Source organism: Pseudonaja textilis, chromosome 2 (assembly GCF_049901715.1).
Source record: "Pseudonaja textilis isolate UNSWEBS1 chromosome 2, rPseTex1.2, whole genome shotgun sequence".
Taxonomy (NCBI): domain Eukaryota; kingdom Metazoa; phylum Chordata; class Lepidosauria; order Squamata; family Elapidae; genus Pseudonaja; species Pseudonaja textilis.
In genome coordinates, this window is record NC_141991.1 from 203,433,646 (window position 1) to 203,446,779 (window position 13,134).

At 37.8% G+C, this 13,134-nt stretch overlaps 1 protein-coding gene and 1 long non-coding RNA gene across 2 annotated transcripts in view; one reads left to right on the forward strand and one right to left on the reverse strand.

The window, feature by feature from the left end:
* Nucleotides 1–13,134, reverse strand: part of LOC148127328 (uncharacterized) — a 212,673-nt gene that overhangs the window by 192,063 nt on the left and 7,476 nt on the right. The gene's annotated exons all lie outside the window — the stretch shown is intronic.
* The window catches only part of MARCHF3 (membrane associated ring-CH-type finger 3), a 120,810-nt gene continuing 110,413 nt past the window's right edge, over nucleotides 2,738–13,134 (forward strand). Inside the window, exon 1 of the mRNA XM_087926891.1 lies at nucleotides 2,738–3,025. The gene's annotated coding sequence lies outside the window, so the exon portion shown is untranslated. The remainder of the gene's footprint in view (nucleotides 3,026–13,134) is intronic.

Here is a 13,134-nt window from a genome sequence, read left to right on the forward strand (position 1 = left end):
CCGTCTTCCCAATCTTAACATAAAATTTAAGATTTGTTTGTTTCTATACATGTAGTGCCTGTCCTCTCAAATGCCATTTCATTGAGAGTTCTGAATACTAGAAGAAATATTATCAGCCATGTGTAACTCTGTCATGTACACAAAGGACATACTGAGAACCCAACCTGTAGTATGCCCATATTTTATTGATATTTCCATAACGAACCTGCAATTTTTTTTAGAAGAATACACAAACGTTTTATGCCTGAAGAGAAGTTTTCAATCCATGTGTGTTGTTACCTGTTCTAACATACACTAGTGAAACCTGGACACTAACCTCACAATCAATTCAAAAGCTATAAGTGGTGTAAAGAGCCATGAAAAGTTACATGATCGGCTTTACAAAGCAAGGTAGAAAAACCTGCACATGGATTAGAGAACAAACAAAAATATATGATATCAAGAGAGTAAAAGAATGGAAATGATTTAGCTGGTCACATAGCAAGAAGAACTGATGGCAGACGAACCAAGGCAGTCATAGAATGGATCCCGTTTGATAAAAAGCGTACATGAAAGAGATCTAAAACAAGATGGAGCAACAATGTCAGCAAGCAATGCGGACCCAATTGGCAAAAGAAAGCTCAAGGCCTTATTGGTTGGAAACATGTGGAAGGGGTCTTCATTCTGCAGTGGATAGACAATGGCTTAAATGATGATGATGATGATGACAACATACACTTTATTGTGTCATCATCAACACACTTTATTGTATGCTGCCCAGAATCACTTTGGGTGTGATAAACAGTTATACAAACTAACTATAAAATGTACACAAAGTTACAAACAGAAATGGTGGTCAGATTAAAGGTTTCAATGAATCTTTAAGGGAATAGAAGCTATATAACTTCTACAGAGTAAAAATTACAAATATGAGATTGGTATACAATTTAAATGTGTAATTAGTATTTATGTGTAGATGTGTGCAGAATCAAAATAAAATAGTAAATTTGGCAGGTGCACACATACAAACATCCTTCTAGGCGATTCATTACACTTATTTTTACTATAGAATGTTAATCTCCAAGGTGTGATTGACTCATTAGGCTTAAAATTAGCCAGAGGAAGACAATCCCACAGATGACAAAACACTGACATTTCTGAGTTCTCAGGTTGTGATTTTTATTCTATCAACATTCAACAACTACGCTAAACAGTTGTCTCAACATTTGAAAGTAAAGATAGTTCCTTTTTACAAAGAAGGGAAAATACATGTATGGGTATTCTTCCAAATAATTTCAACAGCAAAAAACACTATTAGGAAGTTACATGGAATTCTTGAAATCTACCATATTCACTATTTTTTAAATTTTGTATCTGTAAACAATTGCACAGTGTTGTCTGTCCTGAAAGTGCAGAAAGAAGCTATGTGAAAGAAGCTTTTGTGCCATGGATGTGGTTGTGTGAGCTTATATTCACTTAAGGGTTCTTTGCAACATAAATTTGACCAATTTTGCATGCAACTGTATTTCCTCAATGTCAGTTTCCTTAAATCAATGCAGACTGATACACAGAAACAGAACATACAGTAGCTGGACATATCACCTGCAGAATTACTGTAGCTTCAGTGATTACACAGAAATAGAACAAGAGAGAAACCAGAAAGTACATCAGTAGCTTGTTTTACATAATGGGTGAAGATATAAGCATTATCGAAGGACAATCCATTTGAATAAAAAGCAAAACGAATTCTGCAATGGTAAGTTCTGTTTCATAAACTTTTTGGTTTTCTGAGATATGTGACATTTTTCTTGCACTTGCAAAAAGTTTTGATGAAGACTCCTATGGTGGAGGCTAATTTTAAGGACCAAAAAGTGCTTAATGAACAGAGTAAATAGGAAAAAAGTAAATACTTTAATCTAGGTAGCATTTTTGGCAGCAACATGGCAATAGGTTGCCATTGCTGTCCCAAGGTGTGTGTGTTTGGCTCTTATAGTTTAGTTTATTTATAGCCTTGGGATTTTGTACTGGTTTTATCCAAGATCTGACTTAACTTACCCTTTTAAAAAAATCAGCTAAAAGCCAACCATAATTAAGATACTGAGACCAATGAGGATCTGGAAGAAGTCATTTGACCTTAGCAAAGCAATCTGGAGCCATTACACCATAGTTCTTCAGAAAGATATGGGAACTTCTCGTTTCCTTCAAGTCTTTATTTGCATTTTAAACCATTTCTTAAAATGGAGTTCAACTTGTATTTTGTTTTAAACTACAGCAGATCCTTCTGCGTCCAGCTACTTTAGTGGCTTCACAGCCAAAGGTAAGCCATAGGGATACAAAATAAAAACCGCAACAAAATTCCTAATCAATCAATACTTTAAAGCACTCAAATAATATAAGAAAGGGGAAAACAAACAAACTCGGGTGCACAAAGCAACACTTCAGCAAATGCAAAAAGTTCAGTTCTGAAAGAAACGACTCTCCTTTAGTGTGGAATAGCGATGCCACCCCCAGGGCTCCGCCAAAGGAATATTTGCCCTTGCAGCCTGGGAAGCCGCGGCGAGAAACGGCAGCCTCCCAGCAAATGCAGCGAGCGGACGAAGCCTCCCCACCGCTCCCCCCATGCTTTTTCTACCTGACGCTTGGCCCGATGACCTCTGTCCTATGCCATCTGCGCTTCCGCCCTCTGTCCACTAGGGGTCCCCTTCCTCCCAAAGGCCATCTGTCCTCCCGCTCTTCTAGCTCCCGCCCGCCCCTTGTCCAGTCCGATGCTCCCAGCCGGGCGAGCAGAAATCGGCGGCTGTCACTCTGCAGAGTCCGCCCCGCCCCCGCCCCTTCCCCGTCCCCCGGTCTTCCCGCTAGCCGCGCTCGCTAAGAGGTCAATGAATTGGCAGGGGCTGGGCGAGAGGGACGCCTCTGCGTGTTGGGATCCCTGTCCCTCCAGCCGGCTTGGGCGAAAGATGCGGCTGCCCAAAGCCGGGAGGACGGCGGCTTGAGAGCGGGACCCTTCCCGAGGAATGACCAGGGGGCGTGCGAGCGCCGGAGGAGGGTGAGTCCCCGCATCAGGCCCCGGGGTTTCTCTCGCCTTTAGGCGATTGGTCTCTCTCGGTTGGACTGGAAGGCTCGGGCTTCAATTGTTCAGAGACCGGAGTTTGCACTGATGCCACCGCCAGATTTGGGGTTGTTAACTGTTCTTACAACTTACTCTCCATCTGCAATATTATCTGTGAGCTCCGTGTAGTAATACTAATGGGGAAAGATTGCTATCCGGGGGAGGGGAGATAACCCCGTTTACCTTCTGTCCCCTTGATTCTGTCATCTGACAGACAAAAAAACAAAACCCGGCGTGGTTTCGTTTTTCTGGTAGCATCGTATCGAAATAGTAGACGGTGGGGAAAATAAATACAATTAGTTACAAGTGGGTCGGATCCAAAAGAGGAAAACTTTCTCCTCCTCAAAAAAAGTGACTTCTCTTTCCACTTTGCAATAATCATCATCCCAATAAAATTTAGGTGTCGATTCGGTGACTCCAAGGGGGAATAGGTTAGGGGGGCTTAACTAGCGCTGTGAATGGCTTCTGACGGTAATTGGATAATTATCTTCCCTAAAGAAAAATGCGGATGTATAGAAAGCTTCTGAAACTGACAGATGCGATGGAAATCTTGTGTTCTAAATGCAAGTCTGCATTTTTATTACACAGTGAACCCACCTATATATTAAAAGCGGGCATGCCCTTGTGTATACAAATGTAACCCTTCCCATGGCAACAATTTAGTTGCAAAAACAAGCTGACAGAAGCTAAATAGCCTGAGCTAAAATGTCACCCCACCTTGATCTGTCTTTTCCTTCTGTCCTAGAATAGCAACTGTCAGGAATGGGGGAGGAGGCAGGAGGGGAGGAAGAAAGGAACTGCCCTTTATTTCTACAGCTATTTTGTTCTTTCTTCCCTTTTGGAGAGTTGCATCTGAATCCCCCACCCCCACCCAATGTGCAAATGTTTTAAATGTTGACAGCAAATGTCAGTGCTAGCCCTTGTCAGATAGTATTTCTGCTATTCGCTTGCTTGCTTCTTTGTATGAGTGCATGTAAATGCCTCTGAAGAGATGAATGATATAGATGTAGTATTCTTGTTTGCTTTCCTTTGTGTATGCCAAATGACGGGCCATAATGTGTGTAACAAGAATGCAGTTCCGAATGCCAAGTCTTGAACTTCCCCTGGGTTGGTAAAGGGTGGGGGGTGGGGAGAGATTGGCTACTGTGTGTGTACTATGTGTGTGTTCTCTTCTCCGGAATTGTGTACAAGTCTGAGTCTGCCTGTGTCCGTGAACTTTACGAGCATTCCGTTCATTGTCGCTCAGTGCGGATTCCAGCCAGCTCCCTGGTTTACAGCCTGCAGTTTGCTACGCGGCCCATCTGTTAAAACACACTTCAGCTACTGCTGACAAATCTAGGCAAATATAGCAAAAAAATGCAAGAGCCTGCTTCCTAATCGTAAACATTCATAATTGGAAATGGTAAAGGACAGAATCCCATTGTCAACCGAACTTGATTCTAAGTAAAGGCACTTAGAACACCACCTTGGGAAGAGTGTTTTGGGGGTTTGTGTGTGTGTGTGTTATTTTAATACAAATCTGAAGGCTAACATCCTGCCAAATCAAGTTCCATTGTTGCCATTGTTTCCTGCCAAATTGATTTTAATGATAAGCTTCTGTGAGGGGTTGGTTTGCCTGGAATGTTTTGAGGCTGAGAGGCAATTAAGTGTTGTCTAATTAAAGGAAATGTTGCACAGCATTTCTCCATGAAATTTTAACTGATTAATGAAATGCTGCTGCTTGGGCATCCCTACCAAACTGGCAATCCAAATAGAGCTGAGTCTGAATCAGACAGAGCTTGCTTGTACTTGGGGGTTCATGAGAATTAAGAATGCAGGCGCTTGGTTGATGCCAAGCATTCTAGAATCAAAGAAACACGGGATAAGGGGTTTTCTGTTTTAAGAATACTGTTTCTCCATCAGAACCTTCAAAAAATTCTCAGTGACTTTTTAAATTGCCCCCATTGCAGTGGGGGAAAATTTTTCCTGTGTTTTCGGGCTTTTTGTTTGCATCAGCCATTAGAAGTGATGTCCCCGATAAGGAGGACGTTATTGTACATAGCAGCAATTTATTATGTAATACACTTGTATTTAAAATAAGTATGCTGCCCACATGAATTGTAAAAACATCAAGAGATGGGGACAAAGGCAAGTTCAAAGCTTTTTTAAAGGACAGAAAGAATGCCATAATAGAAGGACTTGGTAAATGCCTGTGACATCCTCACACTGTTCCTACTTGCCACTTTCTAGCACAGTCGTGTGCTTATAGCAAAACAGGTGCAGCAGAGTTATTTCTTGGAAGAATGATTATTTAATAATTAATTTTCCAGGAAATACATCTATTGTTTTTAAGTGCTATTGTAGTGAATAGTAATTCCCTACAATAGCCGGTGAAGTGCCTGCTGCGATAATGGAATTTGGTTAATTCAGCCTTAGCTGAAAAGCCTTTTGAGGAAAATTACAACATCTGGAAAAGGTCTTGAGTAAGTACTCAGAGGACTGTGTAGTATGGTCATTAATTCAAAAATAACATACCTTAGTCTGAACTCTGGCTTTTGAATGCTCACCTCCAGAATAATTGCTTCAGCATTAAAAGGTTTTCTTTTCAGGTTTTTAAGTATGAGAAGCAACAAGGGAAAGTTCATTTATGCTCAGTTTGAGATTTTCCTTATTAATATAACATGCATACTTTGAGTATCGTTAAGATCTTAGTTTAATTAATTGCTACTATAATGGATGAGAGCCAGTTTGGTGCAGTGATTAAGGCATGAGGCTAGAAATCTGGAGACCATGAATTCTTGTCCCACAAATCCAGCTGGGTGATCTTTGGCCATTCTCCCTACCTCAACCCTAGGAAGAAGGTAATGGCAAACCACTTCTGAGAAACCTTGCTAAGAAAACCAGAGAGACTTGTGCCAGCAGTCCCTAAGAATTAGATACAGCTATTGTAGGAAAGTATCGAAGGAAAAAAAAGTTATAATTGATAAGTCTATTTGCATAATTCTTTTATATTAATAGTAATTTTATTAAACACTACAATTAAAAAGATAACTAATTAGAAGCTAAAAATAAAAGAATAGCAAGAAAGAGTAGAAAGTGCATAAAGGAGAAATATATAAAGAAACATTAAAAAGAAGGAACCATTGAGAAAAAATATAAAAGAAAGAAAATATATATATAAAGAAATGACTTATCCCTTCATCCCAAGTATACACAATTTTAGCAATTTATCATTCTTTCTTAAAATACAGCTAATGATCTCTTCTTTCTGTATCTCATCTCTTACATATAAACAGATTCTTAAAGTGAATGAAGGCAAATCTAAAAGTCCCAGGATAATGTTGCAGGATCCAATCTGGGTCAGTCACCAGGACCAGAGGTTTAGTTTTCTGAGCTTTTAGACTCGTGGTGGAGCCCATCCTGAGGGAACTTTCTCTAATGGAATGTATGCTTTCTATTCTATGCGTTGTGTAGTATTTATGTGGTGCCTGATTGCGTGTGGCTTTTTTAAAAAAATGGTTGATTGGGGTGTTGATAGCCAACTTACTAAGTCGTTAGCTGTTTCTTTTAGCTGCCAAGTCCTCAGGTCCTTGGTACCTGATAAGCTGGTGGTGAATCAGCACTTTGTTGATTGACAAGGGGCCAGTTTCCCAGGCTTCAGTCATTTCCCTGGCTACTTTACCCCAGCTAACAATCTTAGTAGCTGCAAAATTGAATGTATGTCCTTGTTGATTGGCAGTGTGATGCTACCAATACGTTCAGGTCTCCTCATCTGACTTTAAAGCCTCTATTGTTCAGTCCTGTTCAGCAAAAAAAAAAAAAATCAATTAAGAGTTAACAAAAATAGCAACAGATCTACTTTAACCTTGCTCAAATAAACACACTTTATATTTTTTTTCTTTTCTTTTTAACAATCTTAATCTTTAATCTAGTGTTTCTCAACCTTGACAACTTGAAGATGCATGAACTTCAACTCCCAGAATTATTCAGAGAGCATCAAGCTGCAGCATTCTGGAAGTTGAAACACTGCTTTAATTTCTCCAATATTATCAATTTTGATAATATTCTAAATCTAGAATTTGATTTACTTTTTTCTTTATCTCTTACCACAGAATTCTTCAAAACAAATCTCTTTTGAAAGTCCAATATAGGAAACTTATCTAAGTCACTCTTGGTTTGTTATTTGTATATCCATTTCTATTATTAAAATTTTAGCTGGTTTCACGTGCATATCCACTGAAGCAAATTTTGAATATCATTTTTTCAGACTGTCATTTTAAAATCCATTTCCAGATCAATCTGTTTTGTCTGTAAATCCTCTTCCATAATATATTTTTTTAAAAAGATAGTCAGTCTATAATGGCGGAAACTCTTAAAATTAACTTCTGAGTCAGAAATATCCTTCACTTCCTTAAAAAAGGAAGTATGTGAGCTCAATGTTCTTTTAAAGGCACCAATCATGGTTTGAGCAACATGACTATTTCCTCATCTCTCAGAGCTCTAAACCCAATGGAGACCACTCTCTTGCAGGAGGAGAAACAACTGCCTGGAACAATTGTGGGCAGTCTCAAGTCCCCTCCTTGTTTGGAGAAGAATTATGAACAGCAGGTCTTCTTGTTGGCTTTCATTCTGCTGCAACCATTTCTCACTTATTCCTGGAAATCCGTGCAGAGTTTTGATGACAAGACTGATCCCTGTATTAAACTAAATATGTGATGGAATTATTCCACATCCACATTTAGGTTCTTAAGTGTAGTTGGATTTGAAGCTTATGATTTTTAGTACTTCTTATAATGATGCATGCAAAATTGCAAGTGACTTATGCAAAATGAGAATATTTTATGTCCTCTATAGCCCTGAATGTAGAACTTGAAGCCCTTTGAAATGCATAATTTTCCTGGATGACATCTTATGCTTTTGAAAATGCCCTCTTCAGTCTTTTCTTCTTTTTGCATCTGACCATGTCCTTAGAGTGACATTGTATTATAAGTTAGTGTTGTCCTTTCTGTATTATAGAATGGGTCTGAGAAGGAATAGTTTGTCCAAGAAGACATATGGTTGAGGACATTGGTTGAGGACAGAGGCATGTTTCAAACCCTCATTTTTCAAAGTTTAATTTGAAAAAAAAAAAAGGCAAACCTTGTATAGTTTTCCGGGTCTTGCATGAGAACTTTTGAGTTTTCGTATGAGAAAGCATATTTCAGTAGAGGGATCATACAATCTTGCAAATTTCCAATTATTGAGATTTTAAAACTTTTTTAAAAAGCCATTGGCTTTCATGCCAAAAATATTATATCGTTCACCCGAACAGGTGAGCAATCCCTGTCTTAGTCAATGTAGAACAAGCATCTGAAGATAGTGTAGCGGAACATCTGTGCTGTTAGACCATGCAAGACAGTAAGATTTGGTCTTTAAAATAGAACTAGCTGCTTGCTAGTTCTTCATGGGTGCTCTGGTGACAGCTGAAGCATAAGCCATCAGCCTCATCTGTCATCTAACAGGGAAATGATGAGGCTGTAATGCCGACCTTGAATAATTTTATGCTAAATGAAGCATATACAAGTCTGAGCACTGGACTGGACTCCAAATAGATTTAGGACAGGCTGTGGCTTTCTAACAACTCTAAAATTATTTGGGTCTGATCAGACTGAAATACTTTAGCTTTGTTACCTTTCATAAACACACTGAAACATACACTTGTCTAATTATTTTAAAAACAGCTACTTCAGCACATAATAGGGCTATGCTGCCCATGGTACAAATAAACCAGCTTCAAGACTTGCAGGGGAGGTATATAAATAGCTAATAAGATTTGGGATGCATTATTTATATAACTCCTTAGTAGCCAATATTCCTTGTAATCAGGTCCTTAAGCATAGGAGTTTCAAGTACCTTTTAATTTTTCTTCATTTATTGTAAATTTGACTTGTTATTCCACGACTGCAGGGCTTTAACTTGTTTCAATCAAATCTGTTTTTACCACAGAAGTTGTATAAGGGGAAATGTTGTAGACGATTATGAACTGTTAGATATTCACTGTTGTAACAATATTATTCTATAAAACAAAGGTAAGACATTTGTAGTCCTTGAAGGCTTGTTGAACTGCAATTTCTGTCATCCCTTGCACTGGCTATATTGATTGAAATTGTTGGGAATTGTAGTTGCACAGGAACAAATAGCCACCATTGCCTTTGACATAGGCACTAAATTCATAATGATGAAAAAGAGGACTGTAAATCTTCACTGTAGAACTATCTGATATGAACTAGGAAGATAGATATGCAACTTCTGAAGAACCCTGGGCAGTATAGACAAGAAATTTTATGTTCAGCTCAGTAGCAAGTACTTGCTTTGAGCATATCCTTAAATGTTCATGCAGGTCATCAAGTTTCATCTTCTTCAGGGTGGAAGTAAAACAAAAACTATAATTATCCTTAGAACTGACAATTAAGTTTCTGAAGGGTGGAGATCACCTGCCTTTTAGGACCAACTATCAACAACAAAGGAACAACCAGTTAACTCATATCTTTATTAGGGTCATAGACTGGGATAAGGAAAAATCAGGGAAAAGTAGAGAAGGAAAGAGAGAGAAAGAGAAAAAGAAAGAAAAATAGAGAGAGAGGGAGGGAGAGAAAGAGACAGAGAGAGTGCCAACACCAGGGTGAATAGATTCAGTTACAGTGGCGATGAATACACAGTCAGGAGATTTGAAAGAACGTGTTAGGGTATATTGCTATGGAGAAAAATCTATTTTTGTGGATGCAAGGAGTTCATAATTACTTGATGACATGTAATCAATTAATTCTTGCCATATCTAAAACCTGACATTAAAAAGGTAGTTTGAGAGACTGTAACCTGGTCTTATTTGATTACTTAATAAAAAATCTGTAATAATTATCTATTTTGTTTATTTAATCAATTTATATGGCCATGAGTGGCATGGTGGCCTAGAGCTGAAGATGCTCGCCTTACACTTGGAAGTTTGAGAGTGCAATCCCAGGCAGCGGCAGATGTTTTTCTATCAGGGCTCAAAGAGAAAATATCTGCTGCGAACTCCACATAGACATCAGGAAGGGCATCCAGAAGTAAATGCTCAGCTCCAGTCTGTCACTCTGACTTCATCCCAAAACAAGGGATTAAGGGTTGTAAAAAGAAAAAAAAATTATATGCCCACTCAGTTTGTAAATTACAACTCTGAACGGCTTACAAAGGATTAAAACTAAAATAAAAAAATAACCAATCAAAATAAGGAAGAAGGAGGAAGACTACAATCAAAGCTGTTGACAATCAGAATCCCAACCATTACAAAAATTAACAATATAGTAACATTGTTGCACATCAAACTTAAAATAATTTTGATAAAATATGTATTTGCTATATTTATCTGAAAACAGATGTATTTATTATCCCTTAATGAAAACTAGTTGTTGAATTTCTTAAGCAATGAGAAATTAAAGTATTTCCAAATTTGGATTCTGACTTCCCAGATTTGCATTTTGAAGTATATATAGTTTAAATACTCCATGTCTTCTAGTGCTCTTATCACCGTGTTTATTTAACTGCCGAAAGAAATGGGCTTTGGATTAGTAGACAGAAGACATTTGTTCCACAATACAGAAGAGTCCATCCAGCTGCAGAATTGAAAAGAGACAGTGCTAATTTATTTTTTAAAGTTGCATTCTATGAAACCAGAATGGTTCATTCTTAGTAAGAAACAAAATGGTACACTTCTGATCCCAAGATAACTAAGATTTTTGCAGTTAGCACCACCCATTTTTAAAAGGTGGGAGATTGATGGACACTTTTTGTTTGTTTTGTTTGTTGACCTTTAAGAGTTATCTGTTGGCAGACATTTTGTGTCATCATATTATGCTAAAATGCTTTTTTAGAAAAAGAAATCTAATACAATCCTTGCTTGTTCAACTGAACCAGTAGTGTAATGACTGCTCACAGTATATTGCAATCTGAATATTTAGACTTTGTTTTATAATAAGGCAGAAACTTATTCCTTCTCTACCTCAGTTTTGGCTGACTGAGAAACTTGATGCTGAATGATGGGGATGCTGAACTTTCATTTTTATCTCATGTCAAAAGGATTTAGATCTTGTCTTCTGCAAGAGGCAGGAGTTACGGTTTTTATTTTAGTCAAGCAAATAGTCCCATTGATTTTATTCTCCCTTCCTCTGATACAAGTATGCATAAATATACTTTGCTCAGCTAATGTCCTTTTGTACAATGAAGAGTATTAGAAGTGCAGCTACAAAGGTTGGATAATATTGCTTATTATATTAAATAAATTACAAAGATCACTATTATTATACTAGGTTAGCAATGTTATATACATATCCCGAGCAGTTTCCATGCTGAATTACTTCTTACATTATAACTTTCCTAACCTCCTAAAATATTATAAAAATAAACAATAATTAATTAACCCTTTATCAGGATATCTCATAAAATAGTATGGAACAAAAAAAATGAGAATTTTTATTTATAGTCCTCCTCAGTGTAATCACTGAATTATAAGGAGCTCTATAAAAATTATAAGGCATAAACTTAAAGCTTTGTTCAGCAATAAATACCAAATGAAGATTATTGTGGGATTCTGCATTCTTGTTAACTAAGAATATTTTTAAATTTCTAATTTACTACATTGAGACAATCATATTTTTAAATCAATTAGAACAAGGCTATAGTCCAGTGGTGGGATTCAAAAATGTTTACTACTGGTTCTGTGGGCGTGGCTTGGTGGGCGTAGCTTGGTGGGCCTGGCAGGGGAAAGATACTGCAAAATCCCCATTCCCTCCTCACTCCTGGGGGAAGGTTACTGCAAAATACCATTCCCTCCCCACCCCACTAACCTGCTTTCCGTTCTCCTGTGCAGGGCAACAAAAGAAGATCCAGCCGAACAGCTGGGACTCGGGAGCAAGAGAATAGATGGGGGGGGCAGTCAGAGGTGGTATTTGCCAGTTCTCCAAACTACTCAAAATTTCTGCTACCAGTTCTCCAGAACTGGTCGGAACCTGCTGAATACCACCTCTGCTATAGTCAGCCTTGGTAAGACTGATTATGTCAATATTGGACAAGAACCTCAGTTTTAAGAGAAATTATTATCACAAATTATTACTTAAGATTCAGTTTCCTTAGAAGGTCACTAGAATCCTATAAGATAAGTTTTATTAAAACATGAGCAGAAATGAAGACTCACACTATGAATAAGACTGCCGTGACATATGCTTTATTGCAGAAAGCAAGTCAACTTCTTTTTCAATCCTATTACTGGCACATCTAATTAGAACTTGCTTGCCCTCTCCAATCTACGGTGATAATCTCCATCCACCACCAGTGGGTTTTTTGGCAATTGAGACAGATCACCAAAATGATATTGACCACTAGTTATTGAAAAGATTTTAGTTATGCTGAAATGAAAGAGAGATTTTTTCCCCCCTCCCATTCAATTGTGCCTTGATCTGAGAGACTGCCTGGACAAGGTTTTTTACAAGATTTTTCAGAAGTGGTTTATTGTTGCTTCCTTATTAGGACTGAACTGTGTTTATGCTAAGGCGGGACTAAAACTTACAGTTTCCTGGTTTCTAGCATGATGTCTTAACCACTCCATAAAACTGGCTCTCCCAAAAGGAGTATTGCAAAAGAGTAATAATCATTATAATTTCTCTTGCCACTGAGTGTAGCACATATACCTAGATGCCTCTGTCATACTATCATACCTGGATGGTATGAACAACTATTTTGCTGTTGTTCTGGCACAACAATAAACATGGCCTCTGGTTTGTTCTGAAAATAAATTCAACGTTCCCAATTGAATATACAAAATTGTCCAAGTTTGCTAGTTATGCTTATTGATATGATACATTAATGGGAAAGAACAAAACTTTGCAGGAACTAGCAAGGTAGCTACATGTAGAAAAATCTCAAGTTCAAGAATTTTTCTGTTGGAAGAATCATACATTATTTATTCAGATCAATAACTGTGTACATGTAATGCTACAATTTAATATATAAAATGATGTGGTAGCTAAGGTATCTAACTGGTAAAGTAAGTTCAG